The 17,176-nt window shown below is 38.8% G+C and overlaps 1 protein-coding gene across 1 annotated transcript in view; it reads left to right on the top strand.

Annotated features, from left to right (window-relative positions):
* Agbl4 (AGBL carboxypeptidase 4) overlaps nt 1-17,176 on the top strand; it is a 1,043,215-nt gene that overhangs the window by 718,865 nt on the left and 307,174 nt on the right. The gene's annotated exons all lie outside the window — the stretch shown is intronic.

Here is a 17,176-nt window from a genome sequence, read left to right as displayed (position 1 = left end):
GTGTGTCGTCGGCACAGCCCTCACCCTCAGCATGCATTCTCCTAAAAACTGCAAGGATTGCTTTTGTCTTTGGCTTCCAGTAAGGAGGGTCATGGACTCCACAAAGAAGTAGGGAGGTCTCAGTCTCTTCATTAATTTGTTCACTCATTCTGCAAATGGACTGATGACCTTACCCTGGGCCCTTGAAACACAGAGAGAGGGGGGCCCTCCAGAAACTCATGGCTCTACATCCTTATAAATTCAACCAAAATAAGGTCACCTGGAGAAAAGCAAAGCAGGAGTCACTTCTAACTGGAGATTCAGGAGTATCCTTCCAATGAGATCCATGTTTTGCTCCCAGGGAAATGGGGAAGGTCTCCATCTGTTTGGTTGAAATTCTTAAAAAAAAAAACAGACTGGGACACTAATATGTATTTGGACCAGAGTATTAGCTAGACCCTGGACAAAATACTGCCTTTACCTCCTAGCTAGTTGTGTGGTCTTTGGAAAGGCTCCTAATCTCTGCATTTGCTGACTCTGTGAAGTTATTGGAATAGAATTATAGACATCCTAATACAGGCCTGAACCATGATAACTTCCCTACAAAGACTGGTTTCCTTTCATCTACCTTCTGCTGCCATTCTCTTTCTGTTCGTCATTCTCACTTTCTATAAACAAAATCTGTCATTGCCAAGGGACACATTAGCAAGATGCCTCTCCTCATTACCCGTTAGAGGCTTCTCGTTGCCTCCCCCCAAACTAGGGCACAGTCATGCCCGTTGCATGACTCTCCCCCATGTATCACCTTTCCTCTATACCCATCCTGTGGTATTCACTCACTTCCCAGCTGCACATCTGCTTCTCCATCTCTGTGCTTTTCCTCATGCAGAAGTATCATCCAATACTCCTAAAGCTCACTTTTATTGTCTATCTAGAAACATCCCACTTATTCTATAAGAAACAGGATTAAAGCTTCTTCAGGAAACCTTTCCTGATGCCTTCAGTTGTACTCAGCTATAATTTTCAGCCCTTGGATCTGGTATCACACTTACCCACTGACCCCACTCTGCTAAAACTTCTCTCTAAATATCCTAGAACCAAGGAATGAAATTGATTGCTAATATGGTAAAACCAGTAAGAATCTGTGGCTGACCAAGCTGCTGGAGGATACTCCTGGAGAAGTAGAAGACTCACAGCAGGCTTTAGAACATTTTCTATGTTTTCACTTGAATCCTCAAAGAGAGATACATTTTACAATGAGGAAACTTATTCAGAAAGTGGAAGAGATGAGCAGGTACTTTTTGACTGTGGATATTGCTCATAGAATATTATTCATGAAGCAGTCTCTCCACTCTTACTATGTGCTGTGCTTGTACACCCAGTTTCTACGATGTGCAATCAGTACAAGACCTACACTCACACTTTTGGGATTTAGTACTCTGTGGCTGCTATGTAAAACTTAGTAATTTACATTTGGATTTTTATTTTTAAGAAAAGCTTGATAAGACAGTAAAGCAAGACATCCAGAATCTCAGTTCACACACAGACCGACTGGCTACCTAGTAGAGCAGATTCTTGGGTCACATGATTCCTAACCTTCTAGAGTCCCCATTCCCAGCCCATCTCTCCCTTTCTTAAATGTTTGTTGATCAGGGTATGTTCAGTAAAAGCCAGTTTTTGATCCATCTCCATCCAGGTAAGAATTTCAGTATTCCTCTGGGTTGACATCTGCAATAGGCAGATGGCCACTTAAACAGGAGATGTCTGCCTCAACTTCCCTGCCCCCACATCCGGCAGCTGGCACCCAGCAAGCAGTGGGCCATGTGAACAGAGATTCTGAATCTCTTGTGGAGCCTCTGGCACTTGATGATTCACACTTACAACTATCCCCAGGTCAAAAAGAGTACAACGTTAAATCAGAAATTGTAAATATCTTAATAGACAGAAACGGAAGATGAAAAACAGAACTTCAGTAACACATTTTTCCTTTCTGAATGAGGAGCTGTACATTTCCATTTTGTATTAAAACCTCACAAGTTAGATATCACTAAGCCAGTCATAGTGTTATTCCATGCACTGGACACCAGAAAGTTGTTGGATCTGGAGTTTGATCTAGATTAGGTGATCAGCAAACTCCTTCAATAGGACAATAGAAAAAGTATTTTAAGCTTTGTAGGCTAAATACAATCTCTGCCATGGTATACTCAGCTCTCTGACTTTGCAGCCAAAAATATCTAAATAAAACTGTGAAGCTCAGCATTGGTGGCTCACGCCTGTAATCCTAGCTACTCAGGAGGCTGAGATCTGAGGATCGCAGTTCAAAGTCAGCCCAGGCAGAAAACTGTGAGACTCTTATCTCCAATAAACCATTCAGAAAACCAGAAGTGCTGCTGTGGGTCAAGTGGTAGAATGCTTACCTTGAGCTGAAAAGCTGAGGGCAACGCCCAGGTCCAGAGTTCAAGCCCCACGACCGACAAAAAAAAAAAAAAACAATCCACGAAACTATGGCTCTGTTTCAATAAAACGTTATTTATGAGCACTGAAATTTGGATTTCATATAATATTTACATGCCACAAAGTATTACTTTTCCTTTTTCATATTTCTAATATATATATATATATATATATATATATCATATTTGGGCTATACAAAAATAGGCAGCTGGCCACATTTGACCAGTGGGCTGTGGTTTACTGACTCTGAAGCAGATAATATGTAAGGATCCTCCACTACTTATTTTTCCTTTCTCTCTGTCTCTCTGTCTCTCTGTCTCTGTCTCTGTCTCTCTCTCTCTCTCGCTCTCTCTCTCTCTCGTATTCAGACACTTTCACATATGTACTAAACACATACCCATACATTTGGTTTAAAAAGTCACAGATACATCCATCTCAACACCAGGGGCTCTTTCTTCTTTTAACTGGTAAAGTACTAGAGCTGGTTGCTCTCTCTCCAGAGGGGACCAGCTGAAGAATTCTTGCTTGCCTGGTAATTACAGAATTTCTGAGGCAGAGACAAGAAAAGTCCAAGTAGTGCTCTACTTGCAAAGAAAAGAAAATATATTGACACATTTAGGAACATAATAGTTGAAGAAAACATTGTCCTCTATTCATTCCTCCATCTATATCGATAGACATATCTTTGTAAATGTATTTTTGAATAGGATACAAATGTGATATTCAGAGAAGCAGTGGACAATTGTCACCATCTGCCACCTGCCCACACACAGGAGCTGGCTCAAGAAAGAAAAGTGTTCATTCAAAGAACTTGTTAAGTTTTCTAAAAGTACAAATAATTCATCCTGTGTTTCTTGATCACCTACTGTATGCTCATAACTAGAAGTCTATGAAAAGCAAGAAAATGTGGGGAATGTGATTTAATAAAAAAAATTGTGTTCTGGTTAAAACCCCTATACTGGAACTTTTTAGCTTATACTTCCTAGGAAAAAAAATGGAAATACTTAGGACTTTTCACCTATATAACAAGAGGAGTGCCTACAAATCTGATTTCTTAATAAGAATTAGAGATTTAATTATGGTCAAAGTTTGTAATATGTATATAGGAAAATATTACAATGATGCCTATCATTTTTGTAATGAATATGTGCTGATAAAAAGGAAAAAAAAGTCTTAAAATGTTGCAAAGCATAGAAGCATACATATTCAAAAGAATTAGAATTAGATATTTGAACAAAAAGCAAAGAGATGTATATCTCAAAGTATAAAACCTAGGCATGCAAAGTACAATGCCTGGGTATATAGTAACTGATAGGCATTATCTAATAACAGCTTCTAGGAAGCTAGAACTAGCAAAAAGCAGAGCTACGAGTCTACCTGGGAATGACTGGCTGGCCAGCTTATCCTCTGAAGAGCAGGCAACCTGGAACAGGAAGATTTCCTTGAAGAACTGCAGTTAGAAAGAAAAAAACAAAAAAACTTGATCCACTCATGTACCCATAAGCTTGCCTTATTTTATTATTTATTCACTTGTCATGTAACAAATTCTGAACAGATATTGGCTACTCTAAGTGGCAAAAACAAAGAATATATATTTTTAAAAAGTTCAACCTCAGGCTGGGAAGGTAGCTCAGTGGTAGAGTGCTTGCCTTGCATGCCTGAGGCCCTGGGTTTGATTCCTGAGCACCACATAAGCAAAAAGAAAAAAGCGGAAGTGGCGCTGTGGCTCAAGTGGTAGAGTGCTAGCCTTGAGCTTAAGAGCTGAGGGACAGCGCCCAGGCCCAGAGTTCAGGCCCCACGACCAGACACCCCCCCCCCCGCCAAAAAAAAATTTCAACCTCTTAAGTCATCAGCTACTTGTCAGTAAAGGGGGGGTCAGAAAGGACATACAGATGAATATAACCTTATGTCACTGCATAATCCTGACACTTTAGTGTCTAGTAGAAGTCACTACACTTTCAGATTTGGAAAAAAGAACAGGTAGCTAATCAAATAAAAATTGTTTCTAGAAAGATGGGGCAGACAAAGGAACGGCATATAAGAAGACATAAGCAAAGCAAGCACAGAAGGAAGGAAGGGAGGGAGGGAGGGAGGGAGGGAGGGAGGGAGGGAAGGGAAGGGAAGGGAAAGGAAAGGAAAGAAAGACAGGAAGGGAGAAAGGAAGGAAGCAAAGAAGGAAAAGGAAATAAAAAAGAAAAAAGGAAGGAAGGATGGAAGGAAGGAAGGAAAGAAATTTTAGAATTTGGAGGAAAAAGGAACCCTTATACACTGTTGGTGAGCAAATAAATTAGTATAGCCATTATGGAAAACAGTATGGAGGTTTCTCAGAAAATTATAAAAAAAAAACTACCTATATATAGAACTAACTATATATAGAACTAACTATATATAGAACTACCATATGGAGAGATAGAGCAAGGTGACAAAGGAGTAAGATCCTCCATCAGTCATCTGTCTATGGAATCAAGACTTTGAACAGCTATTCATGAATTATAGTACCTTCATTAGAGCTAAGGAAACCAGCTGAGAGATCATAGTTTCAGGTATCAGCATAACAAAAAGAAAAGACACATTGAAGAAGGCAGGCAGAAAAGAGAGGCCTCTCTAAATTATACAAAGAGTGAAACATAACTTCAACTTGGGGTAGGGAAAGGGAATTAAGTCTAAGCTTTAGACTTGGAACCCAGTACTAGGCAGAGCTTGGCAGCCCATACCCCCATACCTAAAGGTGTAGACTGAACTTCCAGACCTACATTAACCTAGAAGCCAAGGGACTGCCTCAAATACTCCACTCCCAACCTCAGGTCTCACAGCTTGAAGATAGATTAAGAAAGTAAGCACAGAATTTATCTTTCACAACTACCTTAATAGCTGCCTTTGGTAGCTCAGCTCTAGCTAATTGGAGCTCAGCACAAAGGGTTATGACCTTGTCCTCAGGCCAGAACAAATCTTAGTGCCAAATAGAAACTTGAAGCCCAAATTGTACAGACTTGTATTTTGGCCAGCATTATCTACAGCAAGCTACAATAAATTCTCCCAGTCCCAACAAACATAATATGGAGAGAGTCATTGTCCAATTGGAGCTGGGTAAATCCATGTAGATAGGCACAAAGACATTGCATAAGAATCTAGGGTTGGTGCTCCCACGGTGAAGTTCACTGCCATAAAAAAATCTTACCGTGCTTGGCAACTATGGATGACTTATCTGGGCCCAACCTGTCCCCAAGCAGAGGCTTCTAGGAACAGATTAGGCCCTTTAGACAACCCTTAATCCATAATGAACAACTCACCATTTATGTGTTTGGTACAAAGAAGGACCTGGAGGTTCCTCTAGTGCTGAAACAGTGACAACACACCAACTAGGACTTATGGCAAACCTAGACTGATGTTGCCATCTAGTGCATAAATAGCAGCAATAACCATAGACTTAAAGGAAATAAGCTGCCTATTTAGAAATTCTGAAAGGACAGACACAAAGTCATATCAGGAAGATGAGAGCAAACACCTAAACAATAAATAGATGGCATATACCAACAAGCTTAAAGAACTTGCAAGGGACCATGAGCTCACCTAATAGAAGTTAAGGTGGCAGAAAGTGACCATACCATCTGCTATGTGCAAACTCAGAGAATTTAACATAGTTACTTGAAGGAAACTTGGTACATTTCAAGAATACATAAAGAAACAATTGAGTACTTTATTAGAGAGTTTGAAATTACTTTTTTTAATTCAAAGGGAATCCTTGCACTGAAAAAAATATACTAAACTAAATGAAAAATACAATAGACTGTACCCACAACTGAATAGATCAAACAAGTATCAATGAACAGACAGGTTATTTGAAAATACACAGAAGAAAACTAAGTTTTAAAAAGAAATGAAGAAAGCTTATGGGAACTTTATACAGTGTTAAAGTAGAAAATATTCAGGTTGTTGGGATTCAAGAGGGACTTGAGAATGCTAAAGAGGTAGAAGAAATAATGACAAAGTTGGGTAGTGTTTGGTTTGGGCCTATAATCCTAGCTACTCAGGAGGCTGAGATCTGAGGGTCACAGTTTGAAGCCAGCCAGGGCAAAAATGTCATCTGTGAGACTCTTATCTTCAATTAACCACTCAAAAAAACAGAAGTAGAGCTGTGTCTCAGAGTGGTAGAGTGCTATCTTGAGAAAAAGAGCTCAGGGACATTGCCCAAGCCCTGAATTCAAGTCCCAGGTCTAGCACCAATTAAAAAAAAGTAAAATGGCAATACATAGTGTACTTTAAATGGATATGAATTCAATTGCTCTCTAGTATTTGTTCACCCTTTGTTTCACCTTTTCTGTGCTGCCCTCTTACCTTTTCCAATACAAACAAACAAACAAGACAAAAGCAAAGGAGAACAAAACAGCAACAGCAGCAACTAAAAACAACCCCCTTGTTTCTTTTCCTTGGAGTTCATTTCACGAATTATGTTCATATGCACATATCTGTTGAGCCTTTGTCATCCACTCCTATGCATATCTTCCTTTGGCTTCAGTGTGTGAATGTCTAGAAACCTATATAATTTATCATGTCCCTGTGTGTGTGTGTATGTATGTGTTTATGTGTGTATTTTAATCACTTGATGTGTTTACTTGTAGATTTATAGGCACATACTAGCTACCACAAATGAGGGAAACCATGTAACCTATGTTTCTTTTGCTCTGGCTTACTTCATTTAATATACTTTTCCCAGGTCTTTCCATTTCCTTAAGAATGGTACAATATCATTCTTTCTGACAGAAGAGTAGAATTCCATTGTATATCTGTACCACATTTTCTTGATGTATTCTTCCACTGAGGAGAATCTGGGTTGATTCTATATCTTGGCTATGGTAAACAATACTGCAGTGAACATGGTTGTGCTGGTTGCTTTAGGGGAGAATACACATTATTTTCAAAAGTATATGGAACATGGGGCTGGGAAGGTGGCTCAGGGGTAGAGTGCTTGCCTTGTATGCATGAGACCCTGGGTTCGATTCCTCAGCACCACATAAGCAGAAAAAAACAGAAGTGGCACTGTGGCTCAAGTGGTAGAGTGCTAGCCTTGAGCTGAAGAGCTCAGGGACAGCACCCAGGCCCAGAGTTCAAGACCCACGACTGACCAAAAAAAAAAAGTATATGGAACATTCTTCAATATATGGCCACATAGAAAGACTTAATATGTTTGCCAAAAGTAGTGGCATGTGCTCCTAATCCTAGATACTTTAGAGATGGAGTCAAGAGAATCATGAATTTGATGCCAGCTTGGGCAAAAGTAGGGGTAAGACTCTGTCAAAAATATAATAAAAACAAATAACAGTATAGTTCAACTGCTAGAAAGCTGACCTTGCATGCATAAGGCCCTGGGTTCAGTCTTTAATACTGCAAAAAGTACATTTAGTATCTTTTCTGACCACACTTTTGTTTTTAGTGCATAGTTATTACTTACATATTACAAGCATAGATACTTAGACAGGATTAACTCACAAAACCATCACTTACTATCTAAATAATATGATTTACCTAACCTCTCTGAGCTTTGGTTTCCTCATCTGTAAAGTGAGGTTAAATATCTGCACTGTACAATTGCTAGGGAAATAAAATAAATAATCATAACTAAAGTCTTCTCAAATAGTAAACATTCAACAGAAGTTTATTATTTCTAAATTATCTCTTTTCTGTTCACTAGTTTACAATTATGTATTTACATAGATGAATGGATAGATGGATATTTATTTCACAAAAATATATACACAAATAACTTTAAAAGTGTTTAGCAAAATTAAACAAGGGTAGTTCAGTAAGAAATGCTTTTTCTCATTTTCCCAGTTTCTGTCGATGAAAAGCACAAAGAGATTTAAGAATATTCTAGCTGCATTGTTGGGAAGTCAGAAGTGACGGATGTTTGTTTTCTAAAACTTCATTTACAATGGTAATATGAAGAAAAAAAAAGAGAAACATCTTCCCAATCCCTATGCTATTCTCTCTCTCTCTCTCTCTCTCTCTCTCTCTCTCTCACACACACACACACACACACACACACACAGACACACACACACACACACACACACACACCCCTCTCAAACCAGACTTCAAGATGTGTCCCTAGAGTTCCAAAAAAATAACATTTTGCCTTTTTATTGTGGTGAACACATTTGCTTTCCCCACATAACAAAAGGTATCATTTTGCTTTTAATTATGGGTTGTTATTATGCATTGCTTTTATTTGGCAAAGATGTTTGTTTCAAGAAAATTAATTTAGACAGTTCCATTTTTCAAGCAACAATACCTTCTGTCCCAGGCTTACAAAGAACAATTCGATCTGGATTCTTTCCCCACAATCAAGCTGGCAATTTCTTGTTGAAAGTCCTGGTCAATCACTGTGGAATGGAACTTCCATGAGAGCCAGTGAAATGCAGAAAATAGTCTTTTATGGCCTGGCACTTTTACTTCCTGCAAAAAAAAAAAAAAATATATATATATATATATATACACACATATATGTGTGTGTATATATATATATATATATATATATATATATCTGACACGGTTTAGAGGCATTACTCTGGCTGGGCAGGAACACAGATTCATGTTGCCTCACTTTCAGTGCCAGAGTTTTATTCTGAATGTCATGATATTTTTCACAGGAACTCCTCAGTTTTGTACAATTCAGCAAACATGACCGAGGCTCTGTTATGTGCCAAGTACAGTGGAGATTCTGATCTGAATCCCACAGCAGCCTTGCTTGCAGCAGCTCATAGCCAGATGACTCAAACAGATAATTGCAACACACAGCACTAACATCTGTGGCCAAGGGTAGTTCAAGGTGTGAAGTGAGATTTCAGGAGGCACTGAGCCCAGCCTGGGACAGCAGAGGTGGCTGCAAGAGGGTCATGATTGTAGGAATGAAGGCGAACATGAAGAAAGAGAGGGAGAAAAGGCCTTTTAAGCAAGGGGTCTTGGAATAAAAAGTCTGACCAGATTCTGCCCCATTTACCTAGTTAGGTGTCAAGTAGGAGGTTATCTAGTAGGGGAGCTGTTAAATCCATTTCCAAGTATTTAACTGACTTGTTCATTGTCACTTAGCCAGTATGTGTTAGAGACAGGTTCAAAGAAGATAATTCCTTGGCCTGTATAGCAAGTAAGTCGCTAAACTGGGGCCATTAAAACATTTCTCAATGTTTTAACTCATCATTGCATTCAGTTCCTACCATAGTTCTATGCAGCTCTGCCGGCCACTTTCTGAATCTGAAGAATGGGAACAAGTACCTTTTAGATACTTAAAGGTATCCAGTGGGATCTTTTTCAGTTTCTGAACTCTTCCACTTAAGAAAAGTCATCTTGATATTCAGAGTCTGAAGCTTTTGTGTTTTATGTTTTCTCTTCATTTTATATTCTATTCTACACTCTGAGTGGTGAAGTAATTTATCCAAGGGCTACACTGACCCATGAGTGTGGGAGCTGTAGCTTGCACTTGCTCTCTGTTCTTATGTCCAGATATGTGGCTTCCTATTTTCTTCTCAAGACACAGGCTGCCTTTGCTTTTCACCTTCCTCTGTGCTCCCTAATCTGTATTCAACCCCAGTGTGAGAAGCAGGTTTACTTGTTTTAAAGTTAGCTCTGCTGGTATGTCATTGCATGAGCTGGGCAAGTGCTCTCACCTCTGAGCTCCAACACTGAGGAAATGATTAGAATTATAGCCTCACACCTGAAGTATCTAATTCCTTTCAATCCTCATTTTTCTCTCTCTTCATTTCCTTAAGTGGTTTATATTCTATTGTATTTGCATTGTAAGCCTTTCCAAATTGTCTTTTAATCCATATGTTATATATCTATTTAATAACCAAATATGTAAAGAAACAAACAGAATCCAGTTTTTAATGAAGATCTCTGGTGATCTTAAGAAATGAATGGCAAGCACTGTAAACAGACCCAGAGTGGCTTCATTGCCAGTCTAGGTTCCTCTCTTAATCTGTCTTAAAAGTTGGCCTACTTGGGCCTGGAAGGTCGCTCAGTGGTAGTGTTTGCCTTGTATGCATCAGGCCCTGAGTTCAATTCCTCAGCACCACATAAGCAGAAAAAGCCAGAAGTGGCACTGTGGCTCAAGTGGTAGAGTACTAGCCTTGAGCTGAAGAGCTGAGGGACAGCGCCCAGGCCTGTATACATACATACATACATACATACATACATACATACATACATGAAGTTGGCCTACTTCCTCAGTGAAAAGTAAAACAGTATCAGGGCCACTTTTCATTCAAGGAAAGCCCTTTTGATAATTCTTCAGTATAAGTCACTTAACTGAAAAAGTAATATTATAACACAAGACAAATTACTAAGTTCCTTTCCTGTTCCCATTACCCCATCTCACTACATTACTTTTCTCAACCTTTTTTTTTCTGGTTTTATATTGACCAACATGATTAGGCCCATCATTGTTTTCTGAAGTTTGGTTCTGAAAATAATTGGTACTTCCTATTTGTTTTCCAAATATGACATTATAATGTAAAAACTACCTTTTCAAACAGCACATAAAAAACTTGTAGAGATTTTTTACATTCCTTTTAAATAGTGGGCTAAGAAATCTAGTCTTTATTAAGAAATGTAATGGAATCATTCAATTATTTAAAAACAGAGCAAATTTAATTTCAAAATAATGAGTGCTGTAGACAGTGAGGAAAGTGGACTTCAGTAAGAAATCAAAAGCAGTGAGTTGAGGAGTCAGTGCCATATGACATGAACTTTTCTCCATGGGCATGCACCGCTAAAAATAGGGTAGGAAAGGGATTTGGGATCTCAGATGTCTTAAGAAGTGTCTGTGGCTGGGGGAGAAGAGGAACTGGTCACTGGAAAGGGTAGTACCTGAGGCCTGAGGCTGGACATGTGCCTGTGGCTTCTGTTTCTAGAGATAATGATCCTTAGATTTTTCCCTACAATGGTTATCTTCTGGAATGACAGGAGACTGAGGGGGATTTACTGGTGCTCTTGTTTAGATCATCTCCAGTCTGTTCCATGAAAAACTCACTTTTCCCCAAATAGCTCTCTTGCATGAAACACAGAAAGCAAAAGAAAACACATAATCAGTGACTATTCTCTTCTACCATGCGGAACCCCACACACATCAAACCAGCCCTTGAGCTTCCAGAACACCGAGTCCCTTTTCATTCTGAGATATAATTGCAATGCAGTCGTGACCAAAATGAAAAGTCCATTTTTAACCATGGCTTCTGATATGAAAAGAAAAAAAAGAGTATCTTCCAGGTTTAATATTGTCTGAAAGAATCCCCATTTTTCAGTCGCTTTTATCCATGTCAGCAGACTACAGTTACCAGGCTTCTCAAACTATACCTTTGTGATAAAATATCCAAGTGATATCCTATTGGTGTCTTATCATTTAATGCCACATTCCCTGGAAAGAGGAATGGTTAGAAACAACATCACAATAATAAGGTCAAATTTATTTGTTATCACAATAAATATATGTAATATATATTTCTGCTCCAAAATACTCAGCCTGAAACAAACAAGCCAACATAATATTGCATCAATTGAAATGCCCTACAATTGTTATTGATTAAAAAAAAATTCTCACTAAATACATATAATAATGAAAATGACAAGAAAATATATCAAAGTTTAATGGTAGATCTCTTTGAATAATAGGATTTTATTAATTTTTTATTAAATATTTTCTGAAAATTTGAGAAATGACAAATGAGTTATTTTTATAATTACAAAAAATTAAGATAAGGTTAAAAAAAATTGATCTTTGACTTTTTTATTTGGTTTTCCAGAGACAGGGTCTTGCTATATAGTCTAGGTTGGTCTTGAACTCACCGCCCTCCTATCCTATACTCAAAATTTTGGATTTATAGGATTATAGGCATACAATACCATACTTAAACTAAGGACAACTATAGCCTTTATTGATAATTGAGCCCATAAAAGTTACAGCTTTCTTTGATGACATTTCTAATTAACTCTACTTTCAGTACTTTCACTCTTGAAGCAGAAAGTGGTAACCAGAAGTGGGGTGACATTATCTTTACAAAATAGCATCCACTGGATGGGGAGTAAATAAACATTCACTACAGATGCTCTAGCAATTTCCGTAAGCCATCAATTCAGAGGTTATTCCTGTAGACCATAGAATCCTCCCCCGACACGCACACACATACACATATACACAATGGCTGTTTGTTGGTGATATGATCCACATTCATCACATAGTAGACCATACACATGGTCTTCTTTTATTTTTGCCAGTCATGGCACTTGAACTCAGGGCCTGGCCACTGTCCCTGTGCTTCATTTGCTCCAGGCTAGCGCTCTACTACTTGGGTCACAGCACTACTTCAGGCTTTTTCTGTTTATGTGGTACTGAAGACTCGAACCCAGGGCTTTATACATGCTAGGCCAGCACTCTGCCACTAAGCCATGTTCTCAGCTCAGAAATGATCTTTTCTGAATGTCTGTGGGTACCACTTCTACCAGAGAACACTGGATGTAGGTTTGTACACAGCCAGATGTCCACATATTAACTCCTGACTGACCCAACATGACATTTTCAAATTTCTCCTAGAGTCCATGGAATGCCACACAAATATTTAGAATATTGCCCTTGTCTGGGTATGGAATCTTTTTACCCAAGAAAGAATGTCCTCTTTCCTAACCCAAATGCACACACACACCACCACCATCACCACCTACAACAACAACAATGTACAATCTCTGCTTTCCTTGGACTATAGGTTTTGATCAGCTGATTTTTCAATAACTAGCAAGCCACGTTTGCCTATCAAACCTGTCACAAACCCTCCTGAGTTTATTATATATCTTGCCTTCCAGAAGTTAATGTATCATCTTTATATACAAGTATCCCATCTTTCTTTAGTTAGTTACTTAAAATACTCAAGGAAGTCTTTATATCTAACATGCCCCTATCAGTATGTAAGTGATGGTACATTATTGTCCAATTGCATAACCCATTACTTTATAAAATACTATATACTGTTTCCCATTGGCAGTCTCAAATGAGCATGTTAGTCACACTGCTCATGAAAACATTCTCTTCATTTTACTCCCCTTTAAAGAATTTGAGGGAAATATTCCCTCCACTTTCCTTTTCTTTCTTTCTTTCTTTTTTTTGTCAGTCGTGGGGCTTGAACTCTGGGCCTGGGCACTGTCCCTCAGCTCTTCAGCTCAAGGCTAGCACTCTACACTTAAGCCACAATTGCCATTTCCTATTTTCTGGTGGTTTATTGGAGATAAGAGTCTCATGGTCTTTCCTGCCCCCACTGGCTTTGAGCCTTGTTCCTCAGATCTCAGTCTCCTGAGTAGCTAGGATTACAAGCATGAATCACCAGCACAAGGCTTCCACTTTCATAGTTAAAATATTTACATAGTCATTCTGGAGCAGACTAGTTTTCATGTATATGTAGTTTTCATTTATATGTTAAACAGTAGCCTACACTTACTTGCCTGCACCACTAGGTGGTGCACACATATGTTAATGAATTTGTAGGTTAAATGGGTTTGTTTCCAGATTTGGGTGGTTCAGGAGGTACTAGAGGGGTCTAGAAGAAATGGTGATCCAGTGCAGAAGGGAAAGTCCCCCAGAGGAGATGGATAGATTCATTGTTCACTACTAGCTGCAGAAATAATGGGGGAAGGGAGGCATAAAGAAAAGAAAACCCAAGGATTTGACAGAGTAAAAGTATGAAGAAGGGAAGAACATGTTTACTTTTCATGCTGATTAATTCCAATTGACCAGGGTCACTGAAGAGGGAATAACAAAATAATCATTTGAACTAAATGACATCAAACAGGATTTTGTTCTGGGTACAGCCCTGTCCTCTAGTAAGGACCTAATAAGAGAGAGAAATGAGCAAATAAGACTAAGCACATGGTACAAAAGATAAATTTTAACAAGATACGTTGGAAGAACAAAGTGAAAAAGAAAGGAGCAAAAGAAAAGAAGCGGAGGATTAGGTTTAGGGTGGGTATAATGAGATGATTTAATGGTAGTCTTGAAAAGTGAAGGGGAGGGTCTCCAGGAATATTATAAGAGTGTTGACAAAGAGAACAACATGAGCAAAGACATGGAGGTTTGAAAGGCTGCTGTAGGTTTGAGCACTGAGCTCAGTAAATCCTTAACTAAGTAGTTCTAGGGCCTTCGCTTCTAATATAATAAAGAAGATTCACACATGCACAGAACCTTGTGATGTGTGAGTATAACTTAAATTCTGTCCTTCAATCCCCCAGTGTCCTGGTTCCAGAAGTTTTTAGGGAACTCTTCATACTTGAAGAGGAAATCCACAAGCACAGCCCATGGTTGCAATTAATTCTGAGTTTATTGGTAATATTTTAGCTTCACTTGATCATTTTAGAATTGTGACATTTAAGACCAGAAGCAGACTGTTATACAAAGTTACACCAAGATGCCAGGATACATTTCCAGGTGTGTCTGACTCATATCAGGGTTTTTGTTATTGTTGTTGTTGTTGTTCTGCCTTTTTTTCTCACTTGGACCCTAGACATAGAGTTACCATTTCCTGATAGTTCTTAATTTAGAAGTTAGAAACTTTTCAGACAAACAGAACTCCTTCACCAACTGTGGATCATTTCAAAGTTAAGCTTATGGAAAAAGAAAGACACAATGAATTCTTCCCTTGTACATGAAAAAAGAAGTGCCAAGCCAAACAGGTTGGCCTTGGCAAAGGCATCCTGAGCCAATTTCCCCAGTGCTTTGCCTTCATGTTAGGAAGCGTGTCAGGCGGTGGGGGGGGGGGGCAGGGGGCGGAGGGGGGCATTCCAGCATTCTTTGTAGCTGGAGAGTGTGAATGTATGTTTCGTGTCAACTTGAGAGTCCATGCTTGCTATGTAGATGAATAACATCTTAGAGTTGTTACATTGTTTGTTTGAAGTCAACTGGAATGCCTTATGAGCTGGATGGAAAACAAGGATATGTGATCTGCTTTTAGGTTGTGAAAAGTTGTATGAGCAATGGGTAAAAAGATCCTAAAAAGGTTTTGGCAGGCATCCATTTAGTCAGTTACCTGGAGAAGAAGGATAACCCTGATGACAAGGAGGTTTGACAAGTCTCATAAGCAAAGAACAAAGGAACTGAAAATACTTAGCCTGGAGAGACAAAGACACAGGTCTTCTTTAGACTTGTAAGCGATTGTCAAGGTTTGAGGCAGCTATAAACAATGATGTTGTCATTAAATGAAGTGCATTCCATCCTGCTCTGAGGAGAGCTGTCTGGACAATAAGAAACACCATTACTTCTGTTCCTGTGGAGAAAAAGAGTGAAACAGTCCGATTAAGTGATAGGGACATTGCAGAGGGGATTCCTGCACTGGTGGTAAGTCAATCGATGGTTCCTGAATTCTAAGCATCCATACATAATTCTATGCATAGGGATGAGGCAGCTTCTATAAATCAGGTATAGATGACAACATCAATAATAAATAAAACTTTTATTGAGAACCTACTAAGTTTTAAGCATTTTGCTAAATGGTTGATGTATATTGTCCTACCTTGGTCAGGATAAGACCTGCCTGAGTTCTAGTCCTGAAAATGCAGCTGTAAGTGGATAATTTCTGCTTTCTGAATTTTATGTGCTTCCTGTCTATGAAATTTGCACTGAAGGATTCTAAGAGCATGAAAAAAAAATGATACATCAAAGTACCTAGTACTGTGACTGTCTTTTATTTGGTACTCAAACATGTTGCTGGCTTCCCCCTCTATGTTTAAGCTGAATTTTAGAAGTTCAGTCTCAGAGGCAAGATAAATAAAAGTAAGGTAAAGAGGGCAAGCATCAGAGAAGGAAAGGTGATCAGAAGCATTTAAAGAACAATGAGAGTCTGGAATTTAAAATCTAGAGCAATGATTCTCAAAATGGAGTTTGACATGCTAAAGAATTTTTTAATTAATTTTTTATGTTATTGTAAAGATTCTGTACAGAATGGTTACAGTTACATTAGTAAGGTAATGAGTACATTTCTTTTTGAACATTGTTACCCATGGGTGGCAAATCAAGTTTAGAAAGGAGGGAGGAATCAATGGGAAATCAAAGACTAAAGGAAGTCTGATTGAAGTCTTATAGAAGCTTCCCATTATTGTTCTCAAAAGAAGCTTCTATATTCACGTTTATACTTAGAGTCCCATAACCTGTAGGCCAGGACAGAGCTTCCCAATAGGTTGCTATGACAGAGCACAGGCCTTTGGAGATGTTGATCATGGAAGCCCTGGGGGGAAACAAGGCCAAGGAACCTCATACATATAACCTAGTATACTCATTCAAAAGGATAAGGATAGTTAGAGAAGGAATGATTGGATCATCATAGCATTATTGATCAGGCTGGAGAAATGAAGCAGCACCAAAGTATCTTAATTAGAAAGAAGTTATTATTTGAGATGGGCACCAGTGGCTCACACCTGTAATCCTCACTACCTAGGAGGCTGAGATCTGAGGATCACTGTTTGAAGCCAGCCTAGGCAGCAAAGTCCATAAGACTCTTATCTCCAATTAAGCATCCAAACAGCTGGAAATGGAGCTATGTCTCAAATGGTAGAGCATTAGCCTTGAACAAAAAAAGCTCAGGGACAGTGCCCTAGCCCTGAGTTCAAGCCATAAGACTCTGTCTCTCTGTCTCTGTCTTTCTCCCTGTCTCTTTCTCTGTCTCTGTTACTGTCTCTGTCTCTCTGTCTCTCTATCTGTCTGTCTGTCTGTCTGTCT

This window comes from Dipodomys spectabilis, unplaced genomic scaffold, assembly GCF_019054845.1.
Source record: "Dipodomys spectabilis isolate Male_0828 unplaced genomic scaffold, ASM1905484v1 ptg000002l, whole genome shotgun sequence".
NCBI classification, from domain to species: domain Eukaryota; kingdom Metazoa; phylum Chordata; class Mammalia; order Rodentia; family Heteromyidae; genus Dipodomys; species Dipodomys spectabilis.
This window is presented reverse-complemented; position numbering and strand designations above follow the sequence as displayed.